Source organism: Antechinus flavipes, chromosome 6 (assembly GCF_016432865.1).
Source record: "Antechinus flavipes isolate AdamAnt ecotype Samford, QLD, Australia chromosome 6, AdamAnt_v2, whole genome shotgun sequence".
In the NCBI taxonomy this organism is placed as follows: Eukaryota; Metazoa; Chordata; class Mammalia; order Dasyuromorphia; family Dasyuridae; genus Antechinus; species Antechinus flavipes.
This window is the reverse complement of record NC_067403.1, coordinates 34,147,942-34,161,032: the sequence shown is the minus strand read 5'-3', so window position 1 is coordinate 34,161,032 and position 13,091 is coordinate 34,147,942.

Below are 13,091 nucleotides of genomic sequence, written 5' to 3'. Positions count from 1 at the left end.
TTTTATGTCTCATATCTGTGGAGACCCATTATCTTGATTTCTACTGTAGGAGGTCCTTCATGAACTGCATGTTACTGAAAGTAGTAACATTAAGTAGAAGGGTTTAATCAATTTCTAGATCACTAATTTCCCAAAACAACAATGTCAGTGTTCCTTAAATCTTCAAAGATAGTGTTATTAAAGATGGTGAATCTTGAAAACTAGTCCAATAGTTTTATGAAGTATATTTGTTCCTTTTAACGTTTTAAAAATTTTTTTTAAAATTTTAACTTAATTTAAAAAAATCATTATTTATCCTGAAGGAAACATTCTACTTATGGATTAAAATAACAAATCTGTGAATTAATACTTTACAAAACAAGTCTTTGGTAGCATTTATATTCAGGTACAAGGAAGAAAGTAGTTATTTTTAAATGTTTAGTCTCTCAAAATAATCTCAAATGCCAACTTCTTAAAATCATTCCACTTCTCTTTATATTCCCAAGATCCAGCATAGTGCATGGTATACACACACACACACACACACACACACACACACACACAAACATACACACACATAAACATATATATAATGTTGAATAAATTTTTGTTGATTGATTATGAGAAAAGGAAAAAAAAAAGCTCATGCTTTTTTCACTACAGGCCAATGGGAACTAGGTGACAAGGAATATATTTCCCAAATGATTGCTATCACTTATAATCATTACTATCACAGAATTGAATTGGAATGGATCCCAAAGACCTTCTAGTCCCAAACCTTAATTTCACAGAAGATGAATGAAGAACCAGAAAGAACAAAAGATTTCTCAAGATCACACAGGTTGTAAGTAGCAAACATAGAATTTATACCAATGTCCTTTAACTATAAATCCAGAGCTCATGCATCTATGTCTTTTTGCCTTTAAGAAGACCTTACTTATTGACACATACTATAATAGTTAAGAGAACAGGTAACTAATTAGTCTGTGTAACCCTGAAATGACCATATCCTAGATGACTCTTTAAGACATGATATAAGATTGGTACTAGTAACAGAAGTAGAATGATGCTGACCCTTAATTTACCAAATGAAATAATATAGATAAAATGCTTCATAAATAGTAAAGAAATTTATAAATGATAGGTGTTATCACTGCCATTATTAATACCCCCATAAATATCAAGGATCATGTTGAAATCGAAATATGTAACTTTTGAGGGGTAACATTCCCATTTACAGTCCTTAACAATGTGTCATTGGTTTAAATCCTTACCTTTACAAGGTCTTTGGATTAAGAAATTTTAAGGGATCTTATAGATCTTTTATTTAGTATCAGTATTTTATAAATGAGGAAAATAAGGAATGACAGGTGAAAGGTCTGCACAAATTCATCTAGATATTATAGAATAGAGCTGAGATGCAAGCCCAGGTTCTATTAAATATAGCAATACCACATGGCTGTATTGATTTAATGATAGTAAAACTTTTTTAAAAAAATATATTATTTCAAATGATTTGCATCTTATTTATTTAGTTTTATTGCCAAGATACCTCTTGGTAGATATCTAGTTGCAAAAAAAAAAAAAAATCTTTAGAATATCTTGTTTCCTAAACAAGATTCCTATTTCCTAAACAGGATAAATAAAGTGTTAGTATTTAAAAAATATTTTCATGGAGAGAGGATGAACCAATGTTATTTTTGTATGATAAACTATGACTATGATAACTTTCTCAATAGGTACATATCAGAAACATATTTGTCATTGATAATGAGACATACAGTTTTATGATTTCAACTGAAATAGTTTAGATTTCTTAGAGACAGGACTTAGAACTAATTTTTCCTTGACACTAAAACAGGCCTTCAGTCCAGTATACCATGCAGACTCACACAAATACATAAGTACTAAGCCACTGAAGTTGAGAAGTGATGAGCTTTTTATAGACAATTTATGGTGGTTTAATTACATATTAAATACTATGGCTGGCATTGCTGCATGAATTGATTTTTTTTTTAAATCACTTACCTGCATTCTTCTTTTCTCATCCCATTCAAGTATTGTGGAAGTGAGAATGAAATATGAAAAAAAAGATTTAGGGAAAAACATTTAAGAATCCACTGAATCAAACTAAAAGTGACTAGGAGCGAAATAAAGTAAAATGACAGCAAAATAGGGTAGATTCCATTTTAAAATATATATTGTTTATTTAATATAGGAATTTGTTAATTTTGATGCAATTCAAATCAATGATCAAAACCAAATTGTGGATAGTCCCCACACTGTATCCTTGGAAATAAGTATAAAGTAGATTTTAATATGGTGGACCGAAGCTGTTTGTTTTTCTTTCTTCTTGCTTAAAATATTCTATCTACAATCTCAAGTAAATCAGAAAGATAAAGCTAACATTTCTATCAACCTATAAAATTATTTGAAATACGAAAATCATCCTCTAAATCTTTTAAAATGCATAGTATATTGTAATTATTACTTGGTCAAGGCATCATAATTTATTGATGTGTATATAGATAGATCGATCTTTAAAAATTACCTTTGGTATATAATAGAATTGTCCTAAAATATATAAATTGGCATAGAGGTTCTTAATGTGTTAAAGTAACTGAATCGGCCAGGTATGATATGATTTGCACAATTGTTTAAGAATATATTTTTTTTCAAATTGAGAAAGATTTTTCTATTATGATCTAAGTAGCCCGAGTCTATAAAAAACTGTCTATGGAAGATGAATTGATTTTTTCTTCTATATATAAATTTCCCTTTAGCAAGCTTTCAGACTCTTTCCATTAGCATTAGTATTCTGCTCAGAGTACAGTATAGTAAGAGTCTAATAAAAATGTGATGTTCTTGATGGAATGACCCAAATTTTCTTTTCCTACCTTTTTTATAACTCCTTTATTCAAAACTAAAATTGCTTCATATCAGGCCAAATGAAAGCTAGTAGGAAATAAGTGGTGTTAAATTGCTCCCCACCACCACCACATCCTTCATTTCTAAAGAGAGAATTTGACATTTTGTTGACTGCTATCAGAACAATTCTAGCTTTAGTGAAGAGCCATAAGAAACAATTACCAAGTCATAAGCATGGCCTAAAAGTCTCTTCTAAAGAGAGTTTACAAATGACTTTCTTTTTATCAAAACAAAACAAAATATCTTCTTGACTTTGGTTTTTTTTTTTTTTTTGTTTATTTATTTTTTGTTCTATTCTGTTTTGCTTTAACTTTTCTTTGACTAGATATTCAATTCAACCATAGAATATGGAGCATCTACAATGGAGTACAATACCAAACATAGAGGAAACTTGGAATAATGGATCTAAACTTAACTTCTAAGTCAGAAAGATTGAGATTCATACCTCTTTTAATAAGTACTGATTGACTTTGCCAAACTATTTTACCTTTCTGTGGCCACCCAGGTGACTCTCTATAAGATGCAATATAGATACTAATGTAGATAATAGTTATAGTATCCTGTACCAATGAAATTATAGGTTCAACTTTTTGAAATGTGTGAGGAACTTTGCTAGTCATGAAGGATTCAAAAATGATTCAGCCCTTGCTCTTAAGGAGGTTACATTCTACTAGAGGAAAGCAAAATATAGCCAGATTAGACCCTGAAAATCTAGACCCTAGAAAGAGTACTGATCCACATAGATATTATTTAAGTATTCTCCAGAGAAGGGAATCTATAGGTCCAAAACAGAACTTCAGATTTGAATGAAATATATAACTCTGAGAGAGGAATTTCCTTTATCAAGTCAGGTAGTTTCTCTGCAACTATAATCTTAGAGAGTCATCGAGGGTACTGAGATGTTAAGGCTAAGGGGGAAGGCCATGCTGGCTGAATATTTTGGTGGCAAGATTTGCATTCAGGTCTTTTCAGCCATATTTAAATACAGAGTACAAACAGGGTCATTGTGGAGAAGCAATAACTCAGAGAAATAGGCAAAGTCCCCTTTGGGATGTAGTGCTTGAGTTGAACCTTGATAAGGGGCAGCATTCCAAGTAAGAGACAAGCTCTGCATAGGCTTGGAGAAAGAAATTGTATTATTATAAGCAAAAAATCATCAAGGAAGACAGTTTGGCCCGAGAATGAAATATATAGTTTAGATAAGGGGAGTTAACATAAAATAAAACTAGAAAATTCAGCAGGGTCCAGATTATGACAGACTTTAAGGGCCCTAAAGAGGAGTTTGGTTGAAACTGCCAATGAATGGGTAAAGACAAATGGAGGCACTAAAATAAGTTGTAATGAAAGGTCTGAATTACCTACTTAAATATGATGTATTTGTACATGATATTGCTCCTGGGAAAAATAGTTTTCTAAGATGTTCAAAGGAGAAATGAGGGGGAAAAAAAGAGTAAAAAGATTTTCTAATCTATTTTTGGAATGTCAGTAAAATAAAATTTAATGGATTTTTTTTTCCAATTGTATTCATTCCTGGTGGCTATTACCTACAAGGGCCGGGAGCCAGAGAAGGAAAATCTTGAGAAATGAAATCAGCCTTCTAGCTGTCTACCTATTATCCTATGTTTTTATAAATGTATGCTTACATGCATCTGCCCCTCATTGATGGAGGCGCTCCTCAAAGGGAGAAACTCTGAATTCCAAGGTAATACACCCAGGGAAATTAGTTGGACATAAAAAAGTAGGGAGAGGCAGCTGTCTTTTAGTAAATGTGTTTGTAGTCACACACTGGAAACTTTGTTAGTATAAGGATAATTATGTTGTCTTAATTCCATATGACAAGTACTTGAGTCTATGTAAAGTGAAAAGAAGTCCCTAGAGGGATGATGTGGAGTAAGGTGTAGTAGAAAGAACAAGGCACAAGATAATATATATGAAAACAACATTGAAAGACACCAGAACTAAAATCAATGCAGTGACTATTTCAGGCTTCAGTGAACTGTTGTTGAAACATGTCTCCCTCCACTGGGCAGGGAAGTGGGAAACTCTAGGGGTGGGTGAGGCTACAAAACTTCAGCATATTGATTTGTTTTTCTTAGCCGTAGTTGGCAGTAAGGGAGGTGAGTGAAAAATATTGGAAAGTGACAGCAATGTAAAAACAAGATGCATCAATAAAGAATCAATTTTGTTTAGAATAAGAATCCAATATAAGACTAAGAATCCAAACTATTTGAAGTCAGATTTGAAACTTAACATAATCTTAAACAAATCAACACAGAATAATGGGTAACATGCTGGAACTGAAGGCAAGGACACCTAGACTAAAACATTACCTCAGACATATGTATTGGCTGTGTGACCTCAGATAAGTAATTTTTTCTCTATCTTTCCTTAATTTCCTCATTTGTAAAATAGGAAGGTTTGAATCAGTGGTCTCCATGATCCTTTCCAGTTCTGAATGTATGATCTTACAAATCACTTAACCTCTGTGAACATCAGTTTCCTTATTTATAAAATGGGGGACTAGCACATTTACACAACCTACCTCATAGGGTTGTAAACAATATAATTATAATGCTTAAAAACTATTGGTAATTATTGGATTGTAAGTTCCAGAATATTTAGTAATATGAAGTGGTTTCTTGTGAGCTGAACACAACAAGGGATAGATTACCTTTATTTCTTAAGCCTGTTAAACCATACTGAATGGAAACTGTTTTACGTGAATTTTACATGGTGTCAATATAGTTGATATAAAATGTCTAACCTCATTTCTAACCAAATGTTTGCAAGATCTCCTATAATTACTTAGTTAAGTGAAGCTTTGTAAATGGTAATGTAAGAGTTTTTGGCTCTCATGTAATTTCCTTCTGATTCATCACTTTCTTGGGGAACTTTTTAAAAGGTAAAATCCTGAATCATATCTTCTATGAGGGCTTTCAAGCCTGGAAACATCATGTTCTCTAACTTGATACCATATAAGATATAACTTTCTAAGTGTTTTCATGAGAATATGCATGCAAATACTTACTTTTGTGTTTTGAGGTATATGGATAATTTTCAGAGACCAGTTACTTTGTAATTACAAGATAATCATGGAACTTCCTAAAGAAATAGCTAATTTTTAGTCCTGGAAATTAGGGCTTGGATCTAAAAGATCCAAGAAACTTGGACTGAGAAACTTTTAGAGCCACTGAAATGTTTATCTGGTTCTAGAGAATTATATTGGGTAGTATTATCAAAATGGCCTAGAAAAACTTGACTAAGAAGCCTCCTTTACATCACTAGGGAAGCCCATATAGCATTGAACTTATTGGAAAGCTCAGTCAGCAAGGTTTTATCAAATGCCTATGTGCAGATATAGGAGTGTGTTATTTAAGTATCAATAAATATCAGTTGACCTCCAAAGTATATGTTCGGAATATCTTATTTAGTAGTAAATTTATTATAGTATATTTCTTTATGGAAGATTAATTTATTTGTGCTTGGCAAATATTTCTTTCTATGTGTCTGTCACTTTACCACCAGTTCACAATGTTAATACTTTAAATATTCAGTAATGGGACTCAAGTCCAGGTAGCATTCAGGAAAATGTCCCTAATACTTTATATTCATACTAACACACCCTTCTTCAAAAACTGCCAAATCTTAACTCCCTTCAAAAAGGGATGCATTTGGAAAATGGACTATTGGGCACTATGCCAGGCTCTGTTACCTTATGTGAATTTTAAATAGTGCAAATGTTTCATCAATATGCATTAAAATCAGGCAACCAGGCCCTTGCTGTGCCATTGTTGTACACCTTTCTATTTCTGAGGGTCCAAGAATACATCAGACATTAGTCACATTGAGACAAAAGGCAGAATGACATTGGAATGCAGAAATATTCTTACAACCCCATTAATTTCAATTCAATATAACAAATACTTCATTTGTAAGTACTGTGTGCTGGACTCTATGCTAAATTCCAGGGGAGAGTCATGGATCAAAGAAGGAAAAATCTTTGTGCTTATTTAGTGTGAGATAATTTGAGGATGTCTTTTGGTGTTTGCAGTAAAAGGTAAAGTGTAAAATATTACAAGTCATCCTGTCTCATCTTCAATTAACTTTGCTAGTCTGTGTAGGAATTTATGAAAACTGACTTCTGTTTAACAGTGTCTGTTAATGAATATTCAGATGGTGGATTTATATTATTTGGAAGGAAAATTAATGCTGTTTTAATTGATTTTCTAACTGACATTCAAAGAAGATTCCATGTTGTTTGTCATTTTGCACAATTAAAAAAACTTTTATTTTTGTGGTATTTGAATTGCAAACTTTAATAATTAAAATGCACATACTGAAATGTGGTAGGAAAGCACATGAATAATGGGAGAAGCGAATTAAATATTTATTCAAATAAAATTGCTTTAAAAACACTGCTTAAGTGGTCATATTATGAAAAGTCATGTATTCTTTCCTATTTTTTTACGATTCAACATAAAGTAATTGTTATATTTAACAGAAGAATAAATGCCATTTCAAGTAAAAAAAAAAGTCCTCAAAAATAACTTTACCTCTTACACTGATTACCTTCCTTTCACTTAAAGCATCTTGTGTACTGAAAAAAAAAAAAAAAGCAATGCTTTCTCCCTACTGTCTTAACATGATTTATCTATTTCAAGAGCTATTGAAATAATTATGAAGAAGTATGTATTTCCCTTTTAGCTACAGATTTACACAATTGAATTAAGTATTGCATTTCTTTAGGAAAGATCACTTTAAGAGAAATTGGTCTGAGGTATAAGGGAAGACAATGATTGCACCATTGTACCCCAAACACTTTCACCAAGGTCTTTTCAAAAATATTGTTTAATTAAAATAGAAAAAGAGGTAAGGATTTTTCTGTATTTCCATAGCATATCCAGACTACTTTAAAGACTAAATTCCTTTTCCAGTATTTGATGAGTTCTCGTGAGTTATTTTTTAGCCTTGTATTTGGCTTATGTGCATCCACTCATTGCCTATCAAAAATAATGGTCAAAAGAGGATGATTTTATTGAAATGTGTTTCTTTCATTGAGTAAAACAATTTGCCTTATGAATAGATAAAAGTATCTTGAGTTCAGTGGGAAAGGATAATTTTGATTCGTATGTTATGAAGCTTGGAAGGAATGTTCACTTGACCTTTAGCAACCATGCTGAGTATCATCTACACAGTATTAAATAAGCTATTTACTTGTGAAAGAATCCATTTAGGACAATATCTATTTGGATCATGGAGGTGAAATTCGATTTCAATTTATATTATCTCACTCATTCAAAAGATATAGATCAAGTTCCTATTATTTGGAAGGCACTAGACTAGGCACTGGGAATACATAGCCAAAACAGTCTGTGCCTTCAAGGGGCTTCACTTTCAATAACATTCAGAGATGTATAGAGGGAAGACTTGAATTAAGACTAAGAATTAAGAACAGATTATTCAAGTTGTTGCCATAATTTGGATAGTATTGAGAAAGATCCCATACTCTGTCAGGGAAATATAAAACAAGTGAGAGGATATGTATGGTATTAACCTGAAACTTCTACCTCAAATGGTGGCTGGCTCGGCTTCCAGATTTCAGAACCAGAGTACATGTAATAGTTCCAGCTTTCCAAGGGTCATCTTTCATAAACTACTTCCATTTAAAAAGGATTCTCAGACGTCAGAGCAAAATCAACAAATATTGCACTAATGAAGAATACTGCTTCAGGCATTAAAAGATAAGATCATAGGATTTAAAAGACATATTCTTGAAACAAAATATATCATATTGTTGAGTGTTTTGAATTCATATTCTCTCTCATGATGCTTATAATTTAACAAGAGCTAAATTATATACAGAAGTGTTCAGAAAATGGAATTTTATACAATTAGTGTCTAAGAGACATGAAAGTAATATTAAGTATTTGAAAAACTAGAAACATTCTTCAGAATCAATCACAGTGCTAACCACTGACAGGTATTTATCCACCTTTTTTGTCATCAGCTTTCCTGCTTTGTAGGGAGTCCAAATCTTGTGCATTAGATTCTTTGCTCTTATTAAGAACTTTGCCTGTCCCGATCATTCTCATAAGTAAAATTCTCCCATGAATAAATTTCACTCATTATCTCCATCTATGTGATTACACTTTGAATCCCTGTTGTTTCTCAACTCCTATCCAAACATCTAACCAAGTATTCTGATCCACATAGAAGTGTTTTATACTTGACACATCATTCCTAAAACTGATATATTAGCAAAGACCTTTCTCTGATATATTTCCAAAGTGACATTGAAGGAACCTTGGAGGGTATATCATATGTGATGTTTAGGTTCAAACAAGTATTTCTCCATAGATATCCAAAGATATAAGATATAATATTTGTCTTACTTTCTATCAGTCCATTCCTCAAAATATATGCTGTAGTTTATCTAGAGAAAAGTAAGAGGAAAACTCTAAAATATTTTGCTCTAAAGATTAATAAAAAAAAATATTCAGCACAGACATAGCAGGAAGTACATTGGATTTGGAGACAAAAATAGATAGCTTTGCCATCTATTATTTGTGTGACTTGTGACTCATTTTACCCCTATGATACCCAGTTTCCTTATTAAGAAGAGGAGTGTTGAATAGGAAACTCTAATGTGAGGATCTTTAACTGTGTGTGTGTGTGTGTGTGTGTGTGTGTGTGTGTGCGCGCGTGTGTATGTGTGTATGTGTGTGTGTGTGTGTGTGTTGGAACTCTTTAGCTATCTAGTGAAGCCTATGGATATCATGTCAAAATAATGTTTTTTTAATTCATAAAATATGTAAAATTACAAAGAAAATATTTTATTGTAATATAGCTACCAAAATATTTTTAAAAGCCAATATGGATTCCAAGTTAAGAGTTCCTGTTCCATCTTCTTATGACTGTAACTTTATGATACTATGAATACTTGATTAAAATTAAGCAAAACATTCATCCAAAATAAGTATTACTACAGCACAGTGTTATATCAATCCATTAGAGTAGCAAAGAATACTTTGTTGCTGAGAAAATATGAAAACAACTATCACTTTCAGAACAAAATGAAAAAGAATGCTTAACTTGAGTAAATGGTAACAATGGGTAAAACAGTATAACTATTTACACTCAGGGAAACTGAGTGTAAAAATAGAGATTCTAATCATCAACAAATGCTTGACTATCTACTATGTATCCAGCACTATGCTCAACATTATTAAAAATACTTTATGGATGGTAAGGAATTCAACATTTAGATGTCTGTTGAAATTACGCTTAGAAATTGTTTCATGAAATGACTAACTTGTCAATAGTTTGTTTCCAGTTGTTTTCTTTGAACAAATTATTTATAGATGTATATTACAATTACTTTTTTGGATCAGCAGTTAGAGGTAATAATAAAATATTTTGTACTTCTTTGCTCTTTTGGCTTTACAAAGAACTTTATGTACATAACTTGATATATTCCTTATAATAATGCTATGAGGAAGGTGTTAATATTATTCCCATTTAATATATTATAATCTGAAGCTCAGAATGTAAAGGTGAAAACTTTCCAGTGTAGAGCAGAGTTTGAATCCAAGTGTTTCTGACTCTAAGAATTTTGCTACTCAGTCTATATGGATCAGCTGTATATAATCAGGAATTTGCCTGGGACCGAGTGTCAGGAATTTGTGCCTTCAACAATTCTCATGTGTCCTTGCTTTGTGTAAGCACAGTAAATATATGGAAGGGGTATATCTTAGAAATTACTGAACAAATAAAATACTCAATGAGAGTCATTATAACTAGGGGTAAGAAAAACATGGCCCAATAGAATGTGGAGTTAGAGCTAAATGGAATTTTGGTAACGATCCAGTAAAATCCTTTTACTTTAGAGATGAAACAAAATTGAGATTCCGAGCAGTTTGGTGCTCTTTCTAGTTATATAAAAATGCCAAAATCAAAATCCAGTCTAGTCTTTACCTAGACTTATATACTCTTATTCCTTACCATTGTCCATGACCATAATGTATACTGGGTTATATGATATGAATCAGTGATGCATACACTTATGAAGGAAATTCATGGACTCTTAGAATTTTTTCATCATTTTTCACTGTCACAGCATTACATCATGATAGAGGAGAGATCATTTTGGCCCTGGAGTCGAGGAACTCAGGTCCTCTAATAGTTTCAGTTTTCTCATCAGCAAATTAAAAATAATAATATTTCACTATCCACACAAAAAGTTGTTTTTAAGAAAAGAAATCTGTAGACTATATAGTATAATATGCATTTGAGTAATTTTTGTAATATAAGGTATATTAATATAAAAATATGTAGTAGAAGGATAGCAATATTTAACTCTGTTTCCCTCAATTCCTCTTTTTAAAAGTGGGCTGGATAAGAAAATGGCAACCATTACCTTATCATTGCCATGAAAATCTCATAATGGGGTCATGAAGAGTCAGGCATGACTGAAATGATTCAGCAACAGTATCAACAACTACATTAATAAATTGGATTCTATAAATTGGACATTTTTGACACTTTGAATAAATGTCATAAAGTAGGATAGAAGGAAAGATTAAACATAGAATACTTAGGAATAAGCATCAAAGATAATGAATCTTAGTTAAGTTTCTTTTAAGAATGAATTATGCAAAACCAAAAAACCCTCTAACAATCTAGGAATTCTTAATAAGGGGATCATGAACTTTTAAGTGTTTTGAAAGATGCATTTAACATAATTAAATAAATCACTATGATTTTGAATTCATCCATAAGCTTTTCTAGATTGCCAAAAGAGTTGCTCGATCACACTCTCTTTCTCCCTTCTTCCCTCCTTCCTCCTTTTACACACACACACACACACACACACACACACACACACACACACACACACAGAATTAGAGACAAAGATACAAACAGAGACACACATGGGGTAGGGGGAGGAAGAGACATAGAGACAGAGACAAACAAAAGACAAGAGAGACAGACACAGGCAGAGACAGAGAAAAAATAAAATCTTATCTAGTCTATTATGTGATTTAGAATCAGCTCTACTAAGAGAAAAATATTTCTGGGATTCTTTGAAGTTCTTTGAACTTTATCCTTATGCCAAAGGACATACACTTTAAACCAAACAATTGGTCAGTCATTTGCTTTCCACTATTTTGTTGGGACTTCAAAGACTCTGGAAATCTCAAGATGCAGAGACAGAATGTAAGGTTCAGACCTTACTTCATTGATTGGTTTATTGAGCTATGGTGATTCCTACTGTGCCTCATCACAGGAATTTCTGATGTTTTGTATGTCAAGAAATGAGAAACATTACAGTTTGCTGAGCTTTTCAGAAAGATATATATTCCCCAGTGCTCTTTAAAGCATCCAAGGCTGAACTGTGACCTCTTTCCCTCAGTATATCAAGACCAAAATTAATAGAAGTGATGACTCTGGGAATAGTATATCTCATAAACTAAACATTGGATGTGATCATATAGCTAAGTGACTCTCAGGGACATTGTCAGTCTCTTTGAGAGATATATGAACTGTCTTAGGTCACTTGAGTAGCAATGATTTCCTAAGTGATATATGCTCACAGAAAGTAGCTGAGTTGTTAACTAAGGATTGGAAATCAGGATTATAAAATATTAGATAATCAACAAACATTTGTTAAACCCCTTTAGTATGCAAGGTGCTGGGGATACACATATAAAAGGAGAGAATACATGCTCTGAAGAGGATTATATTTTACTAGAAGATTACTAGATGTTTACAGGGAAGTGAAAATTGGAGTTACACTCAGTGGAGATAAGAGAAGTTGTAGGGGTCCCTAAACAGTAGATGATCAAGAAACATCTCTCACAGGACATGAATCTTGAAGAGAGTTAGTAATGCTAAAAGGCCCACATAATGAGAAATTTCAGACCTGGAAAACAGCCTGTAAAAAGGCATGGAGAGGTGAAAAAATTTTGTGTATATGGTATAGCAAATAGTCCATTTTGGCTAGAGGAGAGAATTTGTGATGGAGAACAATATAGAATCATCCTAGAAGATATAAAGAATTTTTGAATCCCAAAACAGTTTTTAATATATCATAAAGGAAACTGGAAGCCACTGGATCATTTTGAACAGAAGAGGCTTTATACAGGATGAGACCCATGAATTAGACCTTAAAGAAAGAAGATTAA